Source organism: Lineus longissimus, chromosome 3 (assembly GCF_910592395.1).
Source record: "Lineus longissimus chromosome 3, tnLinLong1.2, whole genome shotgun sequence".
NCBI lineage: Eukaryota > Metazoa > Nemertea > Pilidiophora > Heteronemertea > Lineidae > Lineus > Lineus longissimus.
Window position 1 is genome coordinate 20,044,259 of NC_088310.1, and position 18,357 is coordinate 20,062,615.

General features: G+C 40.6%; 1 long non-coding RNA gene and 1 other non-coding gene across 2 annotated transcripts; one reads left to right on the forward strand and one right to left on the reverse strand.

Annotated features, from left to right (window-relative positions):
• Nucleotides 1-1,656: 1,656 nt before the first annotated feature.
• LOC135485049 (uncharacterized) lies at nucleotides 1,657-16,172 on the forward strand. Its single transcript, XR_010446517.1, has 2 exons — nucleotides 1,657-1,978; nucleotides 14,612-16,172. It is a non-coding gene; the product is annotated as an uncharacterized LOC135485049 (long non-coding RNA).
• Trnas-uga (transfer RNA serine (anticodon UGA)) lies at nucleotides 5,269-5,350 on the reverse strand. The gene has a single exon. It is a non-coding gene; the product is annotated as a tRNA-Ser (tRNA).
• Nucleotides 16,173-18,357: the final 2,185 nt, after the last annotated feature.

The following is an 18,357-nucleotide window of genomic DNA, read 5'->3' on the forward strand; positions in this document are numbered from 1 at the left end:
CTGTTCGTGTCTTCTCCCAGATAATCAAAAAGATAGCGCACTCTAACTATGTTTGCCAGAAAAGTTAGTTTTTTGGCCAATAGGTCGCAACAGTGTTCTTTGCTGATTCACCCAGTGGAGGATGATAGTGGGGTTATTAAAATTAATCATGGTTATGGCCCGCGCTGGAATCCTTTGTAGGCTGGTGAAATTAAGGGGCAAAGGAACTGATTAAGAGTGCCCTCAATCCGTTATTCTATTTCTCCGGCCCACGAAGGATTCTTTTGTCCATTTCCGACGGCCCATAGATGGTATATTAACTTGAGGACAGTGCCTTTGGCAGTCTTTGCCTAGGACAGTATCTTTGGCAGTGACCCATACAAGCTCTATAAAGGTAGTCCCCATACAGACTCCATATGAAGACAGTGTCCCATACAGGCTCCGTATGAAGATGGTGTCCCATACAGGCTCCGTATGAAGACGGTGTCCCATACAGGCTCCGTATGAGGACCGTGTCCCATACAGGCTCCGTATGAGGACGGTGTCCCATACAGGCTCTGAATGAAGACGGTGTCCCATACAGGTTCCGTATGAAGACGGTGTCCCATAAAGGTTCCGTATGAAGACAGTGTCCCATACTTGCTCCGTATGAAGACAGTGCCCCATACGTACAAGCTCTGAATGAAGGTAGGGTATCATACAATCTCTGCACGAAGACAGTCGGCCATAAACGCTCTGAATGAAGGCAGGTCATCATACAGTCTCTGCACGAAGACAGTGTCCCATACAAGCTCTGAATGATGGCAGTGCCCCAAATGCTAGCATCTACATGAAGACATCAGTCATACACGCTCTGATGCAGGCTCCTTATGAAGATAGTGTCCCATACAAGATTTGCAAGAAGTCAGATTCCCATACAGGGTCCGTATGAAGACATCGTCAAGCTCTCTATGGAAGTCATTCTCGTTTTCGCGGATACTCTCTTAACCTCCCTATTGTTCTCAGTACCCCGAAAGTGTTAAAAATATGTAGCCTTTATAGTGACGTTTGACATTTTATCGGTCATTTGGATAATCGGAGCCGGAATAATTTTGCTCCAGCTCATCTTATATTACCTATAATTGTCTGTGCCATTCCCAGCCTCAAATGTCATCCTTTGTGATCAGACTCTTTAAAGACGATTACTTTACTGGTACGGTCATGTTTGAGAATATATGGGCTGGAGTTTCCTTTTCTATAATAACTAAAACCGTATAGCCTATCTGTATGTTTAACATGAAAATGGAACTCATCAGTATTGGACGAGAAAAAAGTGTCCAGTTTGATAAAGGTGAATCGCCACAAATCTTAGCGGGAATTTTCTACAAGTCTGACAGAAATGAGGGATTTACATGTAACAGAGAATAAATCAGCTCCAACTCTAATATGAAGAAAACTGATTTGGTTGATGAGAAAATGTCGCAGGATTTGAACACGTTTAAATTGAACCCAGGCGATAGTGAAAGTGTGCTGTTACACTAGGCTAGGGTAATTTGGTTTTGTCAACCGATGGTGGTAACTATATCATTTCTCACACTATTTTTTTGTCAGTCAATTAACTTTGCCTTGTCAACCAATGGCGGTAACCTGGGTAATCCGGATAGATATATCGCTTGATAAATTACTGTATGAGTATTGATTTCTCCCAAATGTCATCTGCATCGTTCTCACACAAAACATATTCCCCCAATGACATGGTAACACAACAGCAATAACAGGAACATTGCTGATGGCATGGCATCCGCTACAATTGCGGTTATTGTGGTCTTTCTGAGCAGAAGCTTTATACTGCATTGACTGGGAGTGTCATTATCACCGTGGTATTGACGATAGGACTCGATCCACGCAGTCACGGCGACGAGGGCTGCGATCAGTGTTGGATAAGATATTTGCCAACGCTTGGTTGTCCGGTTACGGAGTTGTTTTACTGTGGGATTAGGATACAGCAGTCATCAGGATGGTAAGGAAGATGTCGTGTTGGTGTTAGATGTAGTTTGGACGAACCTTTAAGAAACAGATGTCTTCTCAGCAGTGGTTGTCGTTCCGCTTTTGGCGTAGATGAAGTCAACTATTATTTATCTCAGTCACATTAGCTCCTATTTATGTTCATCATCAACATTGGAGCAACTATACCATAATCCTGGCTTCGTCATTATCTAAACAGTATCTGACATCCATATTTTGTTAGGGCTGCAATGCAAAACGACCGAAAGACATATATTTGTGATGCAAAAAACTTTGGCGTTTTGCCTTGCAGCCCCTCATATTATGTCATACATGTAGGCCTAAACTGGCCGAAGTCTTAATAACTGTCCAACCATAACAGTGTCTGACATTCTATCCCGACTGAAGTTAGATGATTGTTCGTTGTCCTCATCCTCACCGTCATCGTCATCATCACCGTCACAGTTTATGTATGCGGTATAGGCTATCTCGCATGGGCTAGTCCTCATCGTCGTCGTCGTCGTCGTCGTCATCATCATCATCATCATTATCATCATCATCATCATCATTAGCATCGTCATCGTCATCATCATCATCGTCATCATTATCACCTTTACGGAATAAAACCTCAATCATACATGACTGCGTGAAAAAAGTTCAATGAGACGTATTTATCATGTTTATCCCCAAATCCCGCATCTTCAAAACGATTGATTGATCGTCGGTTTCGATCGATTTTGCTTTCATCGGAGGCTCCTCTGACCTTTCACTCGTTTGTCTAGATCATGTCTACGCCCGGGGGATACGGTGCCAGTCTCTTGTAGTTTACTGGCTGAAGGACTGAAAGCATGTCGCCGGCTTAATTACCGCTGCGAGGGCAGGTTTTTATCAATATAGCTGGCCATGCCAGTTTTTCTGTTTGGTGATAACATGAGAGATAGTGATGACCTGAATTCATCTATTCGCTGTTAGTGGTAAGCTGAATTCATCTATTCGCCGATAGTGATGACCTGAATTCATCTATTCGCGGTTAGTGGTAACATGAATTCATCTATTCGCTGATAGTGGTAACCTGAATTCATCTATTCGCTGATAGTAATGATATGAATTCGTCTATTCGCTGATACTGGTAACCTGATTTCGCCTATTCGCTGATTAGTGGTAACCTGCATTCATTTGTTCATTATGGCTGTTGGCTGTTACGTGGTAATGGATGTATTCATCATAGCCACCTAGAATCTTTCAGCAAGGCTTTTTACTGTTCAGAGATAACATGAATTCATCATCATACTCATAGCCACATGTTTCAATCAGGTCGGCCATTGAATCGTTGCAAGCAATATCAAAATTGATAACCTGTTTCACAATTTATTGCTTTATGAGTTTCCTAAACAGATTTCTCTCACCACTTATCAGTACATGTAACTCCATTTCATCGGCACAATAATAAACTCTCGAAGCAGTCCACTTCGTCATCCTGATCGTCTCTTACGGGGCGGGTCTCTTACGGACTGGACGAGGCTGACCCAGCACTACGCCCAAAGTGTGCACAATTATTGCTCTTCTGAAAGTCACTTACCATCATCAGCCATCAGCATCTTGGGTAATTTGCCACGTCAACACAAATGGTAACTAAACGTTCTCCAGCCAGTCGTATAGCCAGGGGTTTCAATCAGCCTTCCATTAGAGAGGACAATGCGAAAGTAATACTGACGGGGGGGGGGGGGGGCAGACTTTAAATGTCAGGGTGTAATCTACTCACTTTCGCTGGTGGCCGTTATCAGACTTCAAACACTCATATAGTCTCTTGCTTTTAGTTTGCTAAAATGAAATAGACGCAACGAGCACTTTTTTTACACATTGCGTACATGTATACTCACATACATGTAAGTGGTTGCACGATAGATGGAAGTAGATTTATTGAAAGAGCAACTACTTTTTATGACGGCAAAACGTATAACCGTCAAGGCACTTGCACCAAAGATGGAATAGTCGACTGGTCGTGCCCCAGGGCACATGGAAGCCATCTCACCGACAATGGTTCTTTATAACAAAATTAGCGGCTACCCTCATCAGATTAGCATACCATTCGCAGAAATTACCTGAGAAGTATTGCTGAGTCGCGCATGTGATGGGGCTCGTTATTTCAAAAAGGGTATTTTGGATGATTTTGCTGGCCATTTTCACGGTCGATAATCTGCCTACACTGTATAGTGAATTAGCCAAAATGACAGAGAAGTTCACATGCCCGTTATGCAGTGATGACATGACCCAGTATCTTAGTTTGGGCATTTCCTGTGTTGTTGTCTGCATGCATGGAAGAAGGAGAAAATTGCACGTGAACCTAACGCTGAACCGGTAATCATACGAAAGTTCCATCGTAAATTAGTAAGCCATTCGAATGTCGATTGTTTTACAGGAAATTAATCAGGAACATCACTTTGTATGCGGATTTGGGTGTGGTCTTAATTTTCCACTGAACCGTAATAATATCTAGTTCATATCCACTTAATGGCGACACTGTAATGACAGTTTATTCTATCCTGTCTATTAACCCTCAAAATACACGTAAGATATATATACGTGTATATTCGGAATCTCGAATGGCGGGCTTGAGGTAGTTTTCTCACCTTGGTAATAAAATCGTTCTATTTATACCCTTTTCAAAATATATTCCCGGAGAGGTATCAGGATTTGGTTACAAAGGAAGGAAACCGATCTTATGATTATACGCCCCCACAGCCATCACGTCCAACAGTAATGTGACACTATACCGGTGCAAACTCCCTTGGCAGTCCATTGCGTTGCCCTAATTGGGCTTCTTATGGTGAGAAACGAGGCCGGTACGTCCACTGCGTCAGGAGTGTCGTCGAATCCTGAGGTGGTTTCTTGTATTTTTTGATGTATAGGAAATCAAAAGCGCGGACGAAATCGAATATCTTCGGGAAGTTGAAAAAATATTCCCATAGCAATCATATACTATTACAAACGAAATTGTCTTTGTGTCATTGTTCTGTTTCTTTTTCGTATTCTAAACTTACCGACTTCACCAATCTTTGACTGTCATTGGCATGATATATCATCCTTATGTTACACCATGAATGGTAATAGCATTATGACAGTAGAGCTAAATCATGAAATCCCAGGGGATAGATATAGCCTATTTTACTGTAATTATATGTATATACATGAACGAACACAAAAAAAAGCGGGGAACAGGATAACTTTCGATACATGTACATGTAATAAGAGCAATGGATTCACGTTTGACACCGGACCCAAAAAGCGAAGTGTTTCTAAAAATTTCGCTGCGAGCAGGGTTCGAACCTACGCGGGAAGACCCCATTGGATTTCAAGTCCAACGCCTTAACCACTCGGCCATCGCAGCTTGCTGGATTAATGTATATGCTAATGCAATCCTAATTAGCCCTGGGACTTTAAAGTCCGGCTTTCGAACTCCTGGCGTATTAGTTACATATCATAGTGATGCTAGGATGTTCACCCTTATACCATAATGTGTGGGCGGTCATGAAAGACGATAATGTACTAGCCCGGAGGTGATAACATCATCTTTTTCTTACGAAACACAAATAATAGCTCATGCATCATTCTCCAAACTCATCGGATCTCAGCTGACTTGTGGTTGCTATGGCGACAGTTTTGGGCGTCGGTGGTTTAGTTCTTCCTGTAAGAGGCAACGCTGTCTAAAACATAGCTTCAAAGTACATGTATATTTCAGGTCACCGCACTCTCATCTTATTACTTCGATAATCACATTCTTATTTCAATATTTTTCTGAGGAATCGTAGCTTCTAAGAGTCTAATCACCGGACTGGTTGCTTGGACATTTCGCCCGAAAGCGACCATGTGACGCACGGGAATTTTACTACGCTGAGTTGAAGCATTGAATCTATACCAACAAGCAAACGGGTGACATCACGTCACGTGATGAATGAGGGGACAATTCGATATGTCAGCCAAGTTGAATGACATTTCGTGACAGGAAAAGGTTATCAACTAAACTTACGGAAGTTTTCTTCTAAGATTGCTCTCATCATTACATGACAATGACATCCCGTAAGATTGATTTCTTTCAGTGTAAATTAACTGTGATTGTTTTTTTGCGCAATGAGACATGTCTTTCGCATTAATCGACATTGCAGATATGTGCGATTGTTTTTCCTTTAAAAAGCTCGCTAACCGGTTTGCACCCGGAATGTATAGCTAGTGTGTCTGCGATCTTCCTTTACAGTCGCTAAATGTTGTTGTTGAGACGAACGGTCCTTTAAAAAAACTCTGAAAAGCCCTGAAGAGGAGGTTGGTGTGCACCTGGGGACTCTGTCCGCCATTGCTATCACATAATTCACTCGCCTTCAGTGTTTTTTCTTTGATATATCCAACGAATTTGTAAATTAATATTTGAACACCTATAAAGTATGAATTAGCCTGCTTACGTTCAAATATATATTTTATCCTCGTGACAATCCATCGATCATTTTATTTCATTTGAAGATTACCTGTTCAAATACTCGATATACCTCAATAAATTCAATAGAAGCAATGAAATGTGGGCCATGAGAATTAAAGGATATCTCATGCTCTCATGAGTGAATGACCAAGTACAATGCGTATCTTCAATATCGTCTTTTAAAAGCAGTTGGATCATTTTGTGGATTGTTTCATGGTGGCATGTCTGTAGGTAAGTAGTCTACTATAGGACTAAGGTTGTGGCTCCTGAAAATCTAGGCGACGCTTTGTAGGGTTTAACTATTCTGGCGCTTTAGTACCTCGTTTTGTCAATTTATTTATACCTGTTTTCATTTTCGTTAGCTCTATTTTGTAAATGCTATCAGTTTTATCTTTCATATCTATGGACTGAACGGGTGTTCTGAACTCTTCATGCACTGTCTATTTTCTGACAATATGGATTGCGTACGGAAGAGGAAAGCAACGCACCTTCTCCATGTTATCACTTGGAAAACAATGACGCAAATATATAACTATATAATGTTATTAACCGCACTCTTACTTTTGTCGACTGTCTTCCACATGTCCGTGTTGCAAAGACGTTCAATTAACTCCATTACAGAGTGGCTTCCCTCCTCTCTTTGAAAAGTGAAGATAATGCCATTACTAACCTTTAGACCACCTAATACATTTTCTTTGTAAGCTTAATACATGTATATACAAAATGTCAACCATCCACTCACCCACTAGCATCATGACACCGCAACCGTTTCAGCGCAGATAGATGGTATATTATGGTGCAACTTCGTATGCGAGGGCTACATTCAATTCCCGGTCTACAGGAAATTGTTGTCACGCGAACGAGTAATGTCTATCTCATGTTGCCGTTACTTGATTAAACTATGTTATTGTACGCCCCCACCAACATTCTCCATTCATTAATGACCACAAAAGATATCTGCACACGCACAATCACAATCACTGTTGTTATGCCCCCCGGTCCACCCCTTCCCCCTTTTACTAATCCTTAAATGTCACAACCATCACCCACGTAACAGTACTCTACTGATGAAGAAATGATTACCTTTTTCTCGAGACCCAGGGATACATGCGCATTGCCATTTCAACGTAAAAACATGTCTCGATAGCTGCATGATCGTTTGGCCTTTCGAAGGTAAATGAAATAGACGCCAGTGCCATTGATCTTTCTGCGACGAGTTTCTGCTAGTCTTCATATTGGAAGAAAATTAATTCAGTCAGAGTCGATGGTATATATTCTGGTTAGCTGATTCTCAAACGTATTGTAATGGAGGAAATAATATAGTCTTGCTTTGAAGCACGGACGTTGAAGCTATATATATTTGAGTGTGGTTTAGTCATGCAGTGTTCATAATAACTATATAGCTTGACAAAATTGATAACATTTTTTTGTACATACATGTTGGCGACAAGAGTCCATGTTCCTTGAAAATAAACATTTTGACACCAGCAGTTCTAATTTTGTTCTGTAAAGTGATCGGCTTTCTTTCATAGTTGCTTGCTATACGTTGTATCCCTACTTCAATACTCTTCTACAACCAAGTTTAAATTCTCTATACTTGATACAATGATATCTCTTGAACGTCCAGCTTGAAAATAAAGTGGTGATAAATAAGTCTTGGGGATAAACAAGTATAGTGGGTGGTTGGAGACACGGATCAGCTAGCGTTTATAATGATGACTCCCTTGTTATGACACGCACGAGACATACAAACGAGACAGTCGATGATGATATATGTACAATCCTTTCGCAAGCCATTCTGTTGACCCTGATGTCAAAAAAGTCATAAACTTCACGAGATTTCAACAGAAAGTCGGGTTTTTTATACGATAAATTCGATGGCCCTAATTTACGAGGCGATTGGCATAAGCAGCGCTATCAAAGTAAATCATTAGAGCACGTGTTGTGACTGGTTGGGAACAACATATCCGAGCTATCGAAAAAGATGATGAATGTTGGCCGAAAGTTAGTCATCTAAACTAACCATTGATTGCTGAAAGGTGGGTAAAATACCAATAGCATGCCGAGAGGCGGCCAATGATTGCTGAAATATGGTAATATCTAAATAACACAGGGATTGCCGCGCATTGCGGTTATAATATCTGTCTGACGATTTGAGGTCATAAGTGTTATAAGTGTTGTACGATCATTAGTTTTGCCTGGCCTGCTTTCATATAGAGGGTTATCAGACATTCAATCGTGTTATTCAGATATCTTTTACGAATTGATATATATGTCATCAGGTCTACCAAACACCCTCTGTCTGTCTGACCTATCAAATTGGCTATGATGATATTGTTGGCGGAAACGCGCCATCTCATGTGAGAAACCCAGAGGCTATATATTGCTGGACGATAATTGAAAACCATTAATGAGAAATCCTACTACTGACATACAAAATAAGATTAAATTATCATTAACGTGCGTGAATGAGCTGTACTTGTGCCATGCCTTACGTTTGTGCAATTAGCCATGAATCTCACCATTTAGGCCCGTGGAAGTAACCGCTTGAAGCACGACTTTGTTTGAGAATCGTGATTTGCCGCACCAAGGCTGAGGGGCTTTCTCCATTCTGTGACCAAATCTAACATCGAGTTCTTCTGGTGTTCGTGGTTACCTAGACGTTTCTTTCCAGTCGTCTCTGGATGTGCTCACATGAGTTGCTGCAGCTGTTTTTTAAACTATAAGGTAGGCTTTGTTTTTTGCCGTCAAACCTGAATGGTTTGGTGAAATCGTTCATTTACTCTACAGTAACTCTGTTTTGTTCGTGCTTCTGTTCTGTCTTGTACGACACAAATATTCAATACATCTAGCATCGTGTGAACACCTCTGCCTTTTATTGATATCACAAACTGAAGGAAATTGCATTTATAGTGTGACGTATACATATTTACCGTCATGTATTGAAGAAGCACCAATTTCCTTTTGCGGTCAATTAATTCATGGACTTAACACACTTTTCACACGAATTCGGTTTCGGTAGCTAAAATGTTGCGTGATAAATTTACTTTCACATTCACACGCTAACAAAGTTATATTCATTGTTACTTTTTAGCAGTTCGCTTGGCGATCACGAATGGCGTTATCTTAGTGCTATCTTGTTGTCGTCTCGTTAAAAAAATTAGTTTTTGTCATGGACGTGTTCTGCTAACTGCAAACGGTTCTATTCTTATTGGCAAATGTTGAAATTGAGTAAATATTTCCGATAGATTATACGGTGCTCTCACGGAGAACCGAATGATATGACATCCGGCATTGGCTGTCAACACAATATCGTTTTTAGAGTGTAGATAAACAAACTCTTTTTCTCATTAATCGATTGATTTGGCCAATGTTTGGAGATCGCCCTATCCAATTAAATTGATACTGCATGTAAGATCTGTTGGCGATTGAACCACGATATGATGAAGTTTATTGGAAACCAGTTTTATATAACAGTAAATGCTAAGAAACCACAAACATATGCATATTTTATCAGCAAATCGAACGGCTGGCCTCTAAGTGATTGTCATGCAAGCGTATTTGATATTATCTCGCCGAATGTTTTCATTCAAACAGCAGTTAAATGATTAATATCAATATTCTATAGGCATAATCACGTAGTGTTGGTCAAGTCTTACCAAGCCATTGATCTTTTGATCGATTTGTTTACAAGTGCACATGACCGGGTAGGACCTGCTAGAGTTGGACAACAGTAATTTGTTTTATATCAAAACACTACTACGGAAGGTCGGATCAAGAATGAGGGATGTTGACTTTGCCTAATGTGGTTATATTGGCTGGCTTCGTGGCATAACGCGATCAGCGAATATTGCTTTTTGTAGCATACGGGGTCCTCAGTGTTGGAAGTGCTCGCTAAGTATCAAATGAGTTGTGTGCTGAAGTGTCTCCTTGAGACCTGCTTTCGAATGGAAATGCGGCATCAGGACCATTGCTTTGCTTTCACATCAGCAGCCCGTGAGTATTGACCCAACACCAACAGAATGAGTTTTTAATCTGCGAAAGTGCAAATTTCTGTTGAAATGTGCACTCACTAGAGGAGTTGATTCTGTGTCAAGCTGTTACTGATTACCTTTCGATACAAATATTCCATCATAATTATATGCTATCAACACCACGCGGTCTTCTTTTGCAACCGTAATATAACGAACATCATTCTCTAAAATACTCACAGCTAAGGACTTATAGACCGTATCCGTGTACCACAGCCCGTTTGTGCAAAGTGGTAATGTCATTTGAAATGTAGCCTAACAGCAACTTATGTAAAGGTGTCGAGTGTTTTCTGTGCTTCAAAATGGAAAACAAATGCCATAATTGTTATCAGATCTATCAAGGATTCATTAGAGATCCTTTGATCTATCTATATCTTTATTCATGACCATGCTTTAGACTGGACTTTCAAAAGCAGAACATATCATCATTACATAAACATTTTGCGATATGATCTTCACCGTCTTATAATTTTCCTACATTGATACGCCCGCCCTTAATTTGAACGTGCATCCTTTATCTTTTTGGAGGGGTAAATCGAGATGTAGCGGAGACCAATTTCCTTTACCAAAATGACTTAGGTAGTTTATCGATCCAAGCTACAAATCAATAGCTCCATCCTATATATAGAGCCACAGCAGACGACGGATATTTGCCTTGGTTGCCGTCAGTTTAATGTAGATTGTCACTTCACGCTTGATGGATCGATGGGTGCGTATCACGTCATCGGAAACTGGCCTGAAACAGGAAGGCATTAATCTTGTTCTGTTCAAATTACGATGTTATGCAAATCGTTAAATGATGTTTGGTCACTGGCTTCGGAAGGTGTCGTAAATCTGATGCGGTGTTGCGTTGCCTAGTATTTCTGTAATGGGAGGATGTTCCTGTAATTTAGCTCCAGCGGTCTACTTTTTGGTGTTATTTAGTGTGCTATACATGCGGAAGGTATAAATCTGCTACAATCGTGGCCATGTTTACTTGATTGCAATGAATTCTTATTAATTATCAGCTTTACTCCCTTCGTTCCTCTGAGAGTATTTGGCCGTCAATAACGTTCCCCCATTGTCTTCTGATCCTTACGATCCTCTCGAGCGCGTCTTGTTTTGGTTCCCAGCAGTGTTCCTATATCTACGCCATAAACAATAAGGAATGCATCGCGGAGTGTCCAAGGTCTCGGCCCATCAGAGGATGACTAAGTGGTTCATCCAAGCAATTTGATCCAAACCGTTCCATCAAATAATTTTACGGAATGTTCACCACCAATAATAGCAAAATAATCGTCGTAGGTGAACCGAAATAGTTTTATCATTCGGGTCTGCGCATTGAAGTAGCACTCCTTAGGGCCCCTGTCCTGTTATTCCGCAAGTAGGCCCGTCAACCGTTCCATTACAGTCGATGCTATGGTTCAGATGAACATCCTATTCAGAAATACTTACTTAAACCGTTGGTACAACCTAATTTGAACATTCTGTCATTGGGCTAAAGTGTCTCGGATTGGTGCGCTGTTTTCTAATAGATTAGTCTTGGTTCTCGACTCATTGGAATGAACAGAAAGGTAAGGTCGGGAGGCTAAAAAGTTTAGTTTCAGCGCTCTTGTTGTCACTTCCATACCGTATCTTTTCCTACTCATTTTAATCATGATGTATACATCTTTAATCTTTAATGCGTCGAGGTCCCTGCACTCGCACCTTCTCCAACTCTCTCCAAGTGCCGCAAAATACAGTTTTCCAAAATTTGCAAACATTAAAGGGTCATCGCTTCGATCGTTGTTGGCAGGATCACTTCCAGTTCTATAGTATCGATAATTCTCAATATGTTTTTCTTATCGTTAAAACACGTAGGATGTAATAGAGATAACCAAAAGTGCGACGTTATTGTCATGATCTATCAATTAACCTTTTGATAATCGAACCAGACGTCCTGTAATCTGACGGGTGATATATGACATTAGGATCGTGATATAGGTTAATATTTCAATTTTGTTTGAGAAAAGAAATCGATCGGAGGGCTGGCAGGCTCATTTTGGTCCTGGGGATAGGAAAAACTCTGACTTTTAGTGTGAGAAAAGGTCAAAATCTGCATGAAAGTTTATCGTACTGGATGTTTTATCTGATCCGGCCACTATCTAGCCAACAATATCGTTCAACTCTAGTTGTTGAAGAACCAGACCAGAAACGCCAATTCTATCAAAATAAAAGTCAAAGCCTTTGGTGGTGTATGCATAAGAGATTGATTTGGACAAGCACAAAAAGACCGTGCGTCTTTAATTAGCGTTATTGATGACCTGTTATAAACGATTATCGACCTGCTCCCGCCTTTACTAAGGCAAATCAATACTGTTCTCAAGCACATCAATTGCTTATCTTCCGCAAGGAACATTTTCAATCTATAACGCTTGACTATGGATAGACATATCTGAATTTACTGCATGCATATGGACGTGCACAGGTTTGGGATATGCTGGTGAGCCTTCTTTAAAAAGCCTTTCCTTCTCTTAACCTTCCTCTTCTTGTTCTATATCATGTCTTCTGGCGTTATCTCACTCCTTCCTGTTTATTTCCTCTATCCTTGTTTTATCATTGTCTCATCCCACCAGCTTCAAGACCTTTATCCCCCTTTTATTAATTTCCATTTCCATTTCCAACTTCATTTTCATTCTTTTAACTGGCTTTGCATTCGTTCCCGTTAACAAAGCTTCCTTCCAATGGAATTACCTTCATGTGCCTTTCTTCACTCTCTTTGATTGACTTTCTTTCTGCTTATGTTTCCATTTTCTTGTTTGCCATAACACGCTGTAGCTTTTTTCTTATTTTGCCTTCCTCCGGTTATTTGGTCCCTTTCCTACTACAACTTCTTTCTAATTGTCGCCTTCTTTCCTTGTCATGCATTTACATGCGATTTATTTTGACATCTTTACAATCCCTCTCATTGCTTTACTTACATTCATGTTGTTTCACATTCTATCATTTTACTTCACAAAATGTGCCTTGGCTTGTTTCGTTGATTGATGTCTGTCATTACTTCATGGTCAAACTGTCATGGCTTAGGCAATTGCAAAGCATCGGAAAGAACGTTTATCAATGTCACGTATACGTATAATTTGCCAAAACCTTTTTTGTAAGAACTTGACACACATGTTTACAGGCTTTTGAACTTGATTAAAAGTTGATATCTGGGCCTCCCCCTTTGTCAATAAGCCCGGTTTGATCACTAGATCATTCTCAGCGGGGTGTTTGTGAGACATTACGTGCCGATAACTTTTTCTTTCAGTTGATCTGATAAATATAATGTGAAAAATCTCAATTGAATTTGACGCGAGCAGTTGACTGTAGCTACTCTAAGGCGTCAAGGAAAGCGATTTCTTTGACTAAACTTGTCATTTGACTTTGAATACTGCTGCCTACATCCATGCAACTTTAACATAGACATGTCCAAGTCTGTCAACGTCATCAGCTGTCAGTGTCAACGGCAGGTTATATCAAAACACAGAAGATCTTCATTCAGCAAATCCATCAAATAACTTCTTTAATTTATATGGCCTTATAGAAGAATCGATTTGATTGATAGGACACGATGAATAGGTTATCGCAATGCCGCAGTCGTTTTCGAAGGTCACGAGTACACCACGCAGGTTTCGCAACCCCTACGAACGACGAAGTACGAACTAACGTGCTAACTTAAGTACATCTGTCGCGTCGTGAAGTCCTGTGCCAAATCATTTTTGCGACACTGACATCCTTGTCCAATTCATGCCTGGCTTCTCGAGAAAATGTAATCAAAGTCAAACGATTATTTCCAAAGCCTTTTAAGGCTTTCGGTTTTCCCATAAGAAAGATGGTTGCTACACTATGAGGTGATCGAGAGACAAAGTCAATCGATTCCATGTGTTGCGCGTGAACTGTGATTGCCCGATGTTCCTTCACGCTCGGTATCAAACAGAAGATGTTATTCGACCACAGGTGTGTGTAGGTCGTTTTCACTCGATACATCTCTGTCGTTAGGCAGGTGTCGCAACTCTTACGAAGAGCCAAGACAAAGTGCAAAGTATATACATGTCACTAAATTTTATTTTCAGCATATTAGAGAAATCAAATCGTTTATTTCTAGGCCAGCTAAAGATGACTCTAACGTTAGTGTTTTTTATCTTTTCAGAATATCATAGATCACGCCGGGTATGATGTTAGCGATGGGCATCGAACGAGCTCACCACATTGGCCCTTCTCCCAGATCCACCAATTTCAAGGTCATATCTAGACTACCGTGTCGACTTGAGAGAGAGGCCACTAAAAGGAAAAACCCGCGTATCCAGAAACTAGGAGCTATCGACATGTCAAGGTCAAGTCGCCAACGAGCTGTGTCCGCCTGTTCAGACTCTTCTAGAGAAAATGGCGACTACCAACTATCAAAACAAACTAAATTCATGGATTACAAAAACTCACCAAAATTGGTGCCTAAACAATCAACAGATATCCAACCTGTTGCAGATTATTCTAGAAGGCGGACATCGTCGTTTGATTCTAGTGCCATACGTGCGGACGAGTCACCATCACATCGACCGGGTTCAAAATCTGGCAATCCGTATAAAACTTTGAGACCAGAGGCCAAGGAAAAGGTTGTACGGAAGGTGTCTTTCTCGGATGACCTTATAGTCATAAGTGATGCCGGCGAGGTCAAGGCAAGAAGGTCACATTCTGCGCGCCATGTCCGATCTCGTGACCTTGAGGCAGACGGCCATAGGCCGAACGGGACGTGTAGATACATGCATTTATTAAAGGGACGAGAGGATCCATCACACAGTAAGGACTTGGACACTGTCTATCATGGACTTTCCTCATTACTAGGCACCAAGTCTAAGGACTCTGAACGTAAAACCACAAAGGTGCAATCTACAGAGAAAAGCAGTAAAAAGAAAGTTACAAAGGCTTTAAGCGTTCCGACAAAGAAAGGGTCAACGCATGCGGGTTCTGTATAGTACAAATAATAATGATAACTGTTCATACATGTATTGTTAAGTATGAATATCGGCAAAAAATGTTGAAGATATATTATTTTCAAAAGAAGAAAGCCGTTGTATAGTTTCTGAAAGTGTCGCTTTGCCGTCTGATTTAGCGTAAGCGTTGTTGTGGCCTGGAGGAGCCGTCAACCGAGCGATTCTCCAGCACTAGAAAGGAAGTTGATCCTTGGCCATACATACTGATGATGATGTACCGAGATTATATAATGGGGACAAAGATCAGAAGTGTCTATTTCGGCGCTGAGCCTTTTGGTAACATTGTAATACCTCGGCCAGGAATTGTCATGACCTTCAAAGAGCAGCAACTGCCTTTCAAATATATTGATATTATCTGGAAAGTCTCGCGAATACTAAGGACATATTTGACACTATATAATGTTATTGGCAATATCAATTTTGTTTGACTGTTCTACGTTCAAAAAATGGTTGTACTGTTACCATGTTCAGTTCAGTTACCCTCACTACTGTGGTGATTCAATTGACAGAACACCCAATTGAATCGGGATATGTTCCTTTGGGTAAAATAGGGGGTCAGTCCTAACAGCCTGTCGTCCCTATCACGGGAATAGGCATATCCCAATTCATTGTGTTCCGCTGAAGCCGAACCAACCGGACAACTAGCAATGTCAGTTAAGAATAATTCTGTGAGTTGACTTACCACTCTGTTGACATATGATAAATAAAGAGGAAATTTTCATTTCACGTCGCCTTCCTTTTGTATTGGAGAGAAAACATGTCATGGCACTCCTTGAGAAACACAAACATTTAGCTAGATGCAAAGGATTCGGTGCTTCCATCTATAGCATTTCATGGACAAGATAGAAGGTTGAAGGACCAAGTCGCATTCTTCAGCGACGCCATCTGGGAGAGGCGTGTCAACGCATGGTAATTGAGAAATCGTCATGCAGCAGCTGTGTTCATAGCTGACTAAACAGGTCCGTATCATCTATCACGAATAGTGTTTGAATTGAGTCTGAACACACCCTATGGTAAGACTCCGGTTTCACAAATCTGAGACCTTTTCTGAAAATGGTCAATGCACTCGGTCGTTCTATTTCAATATGTCCAATTGAGATTGGCAAGGGATAGAAAGCAACACCAATTAAGTTGGGCATGGCGTTATGTCTTTGGCCATTGTTTCTAACAAGCAATTTTTGAAACCAGGCATTTTTATTAAAACAAGCCTTGGTATAAATCACTGAGATGACTGATGTTCGCCGAACCAACCATATTTTTCTCACGCGAAACCTAACAAAACCATTAAGTTGCTGAAGGGTCTGCTTGGCTGGTTTCAGCCAAGGTCAAAATTAAGGCAAGTTTAACAACTAGACGGATAATCCTCTCATTTGTATGACTTAATGGACAGTTTATTTCCAAATATGCCCCAAACCAATTCTCTTTGACGTATAACTGGTCTTTCCATCACGCTATATACCATTTACAACCAGCAGGAGAGCCATTAACCATTCTCGTTTTCTCTACAGCCAACTTTAGATTCGATTTATTAAAACTTGTTGCCTCGGATTTGCATTCGGGTACATTACTCAGGAAGCTGAAGCCTCTAAATTTTGGTCCGCTAAAACATATATTCGTTAATACAAAACGTACCCAAATAACAAAGTTCTTGAAGACTGTTAAGTCAGGGCTCGTCGTCCATCCGCGATGGTAACCTTGTTTGGCGTTTAGTCGTGACTATGATTGTAAATTAAAATTACTGAAGGTGATAACGATAACTTGGGCCAGAATCATTACTATTTGATCGTCTTAGGTTGGACTTGATCGATTGTTCTCTAGTTCCCGACAGGTTGATACGCTAAGTCTACTCCAGTTACTGTTGATGCAAGAAGACAGTCTTGTCTTTCTAGAGGTGGGAAGGAGGGAGAGTCAAACAGTGTTCGTTTTTGTTTTGAAGATATGTAATTTGGACTCCCTATCCCTGTCTCTGACGACACCATTATGTCCCATTTTATGTTTCGGGTGTTCGATTTTCTTCCCTAACAGCCTAGAAACAAGAAGCTTGATTAGTTTGCTAATGCACCATGAGCGCTTTAGCCTGCTAGTGTCATTTATCATTGTAGATCATGGTTTCTTTCTCGGCTCTGGTATCGGCCAATCATCTCGCAGGGCGTGAAACAAAAACAACAGCGTCGATAACAGTAGGTCTCTTCTTTGAAAGAATTAAATTACACATGATATCAGCTTAATCAGGCAATGTTTTTTTTGCAAGTGACAAGTTTTGTAATAAAAAGAGTCTTACATTGAGCTGGATCTAGGCGGAGTGAAGAGTGCCGGCAACCGCTGTAAGTCCCCCACAAACCACTGTTGTTGGTTTCTTCTTTTCTTATGGTATTGTGCGAATCAATGCATTATCAAAAATATGAGAGTGAGGCCAACTGACCAATGATAATTTTTGTTTCCCCATCGCTGTGGGGCCACCAGTATTGTGTGATTAAAAAAAGCAGCTCGCTGACGACGCCAATCGCTAAAGAGTTCCCATTGCTCCTAGTATTAAGTACCGAAAATAGCATTGTAATTACAAAAAAGTTGGTCGTACACTTGATGCACAAGTATTCCTGGCGCCGACCGTATTACAACTGATGATACTATTTCGTTTCCACCATCATGACCATTGATGACCATTGTCCATCTAGGCTTTCAGTCATCTCGGAAAAAAATGTAGTCAGATAGTTTCGAGTAATGATTACACTGTCTGTACAGTCACCGAATATTTCTTTAATCTCTTTATCATCCTGTAAGAATAAACAAAGGAAATAACACTAGATCGGCGGCTATATCTTATAAATGGTGGATATAGATATCGGTTTACCATATAACAACGTGGGCTTTATACCTCGAAAAGAAATGAATACGACACAAGAAAGCA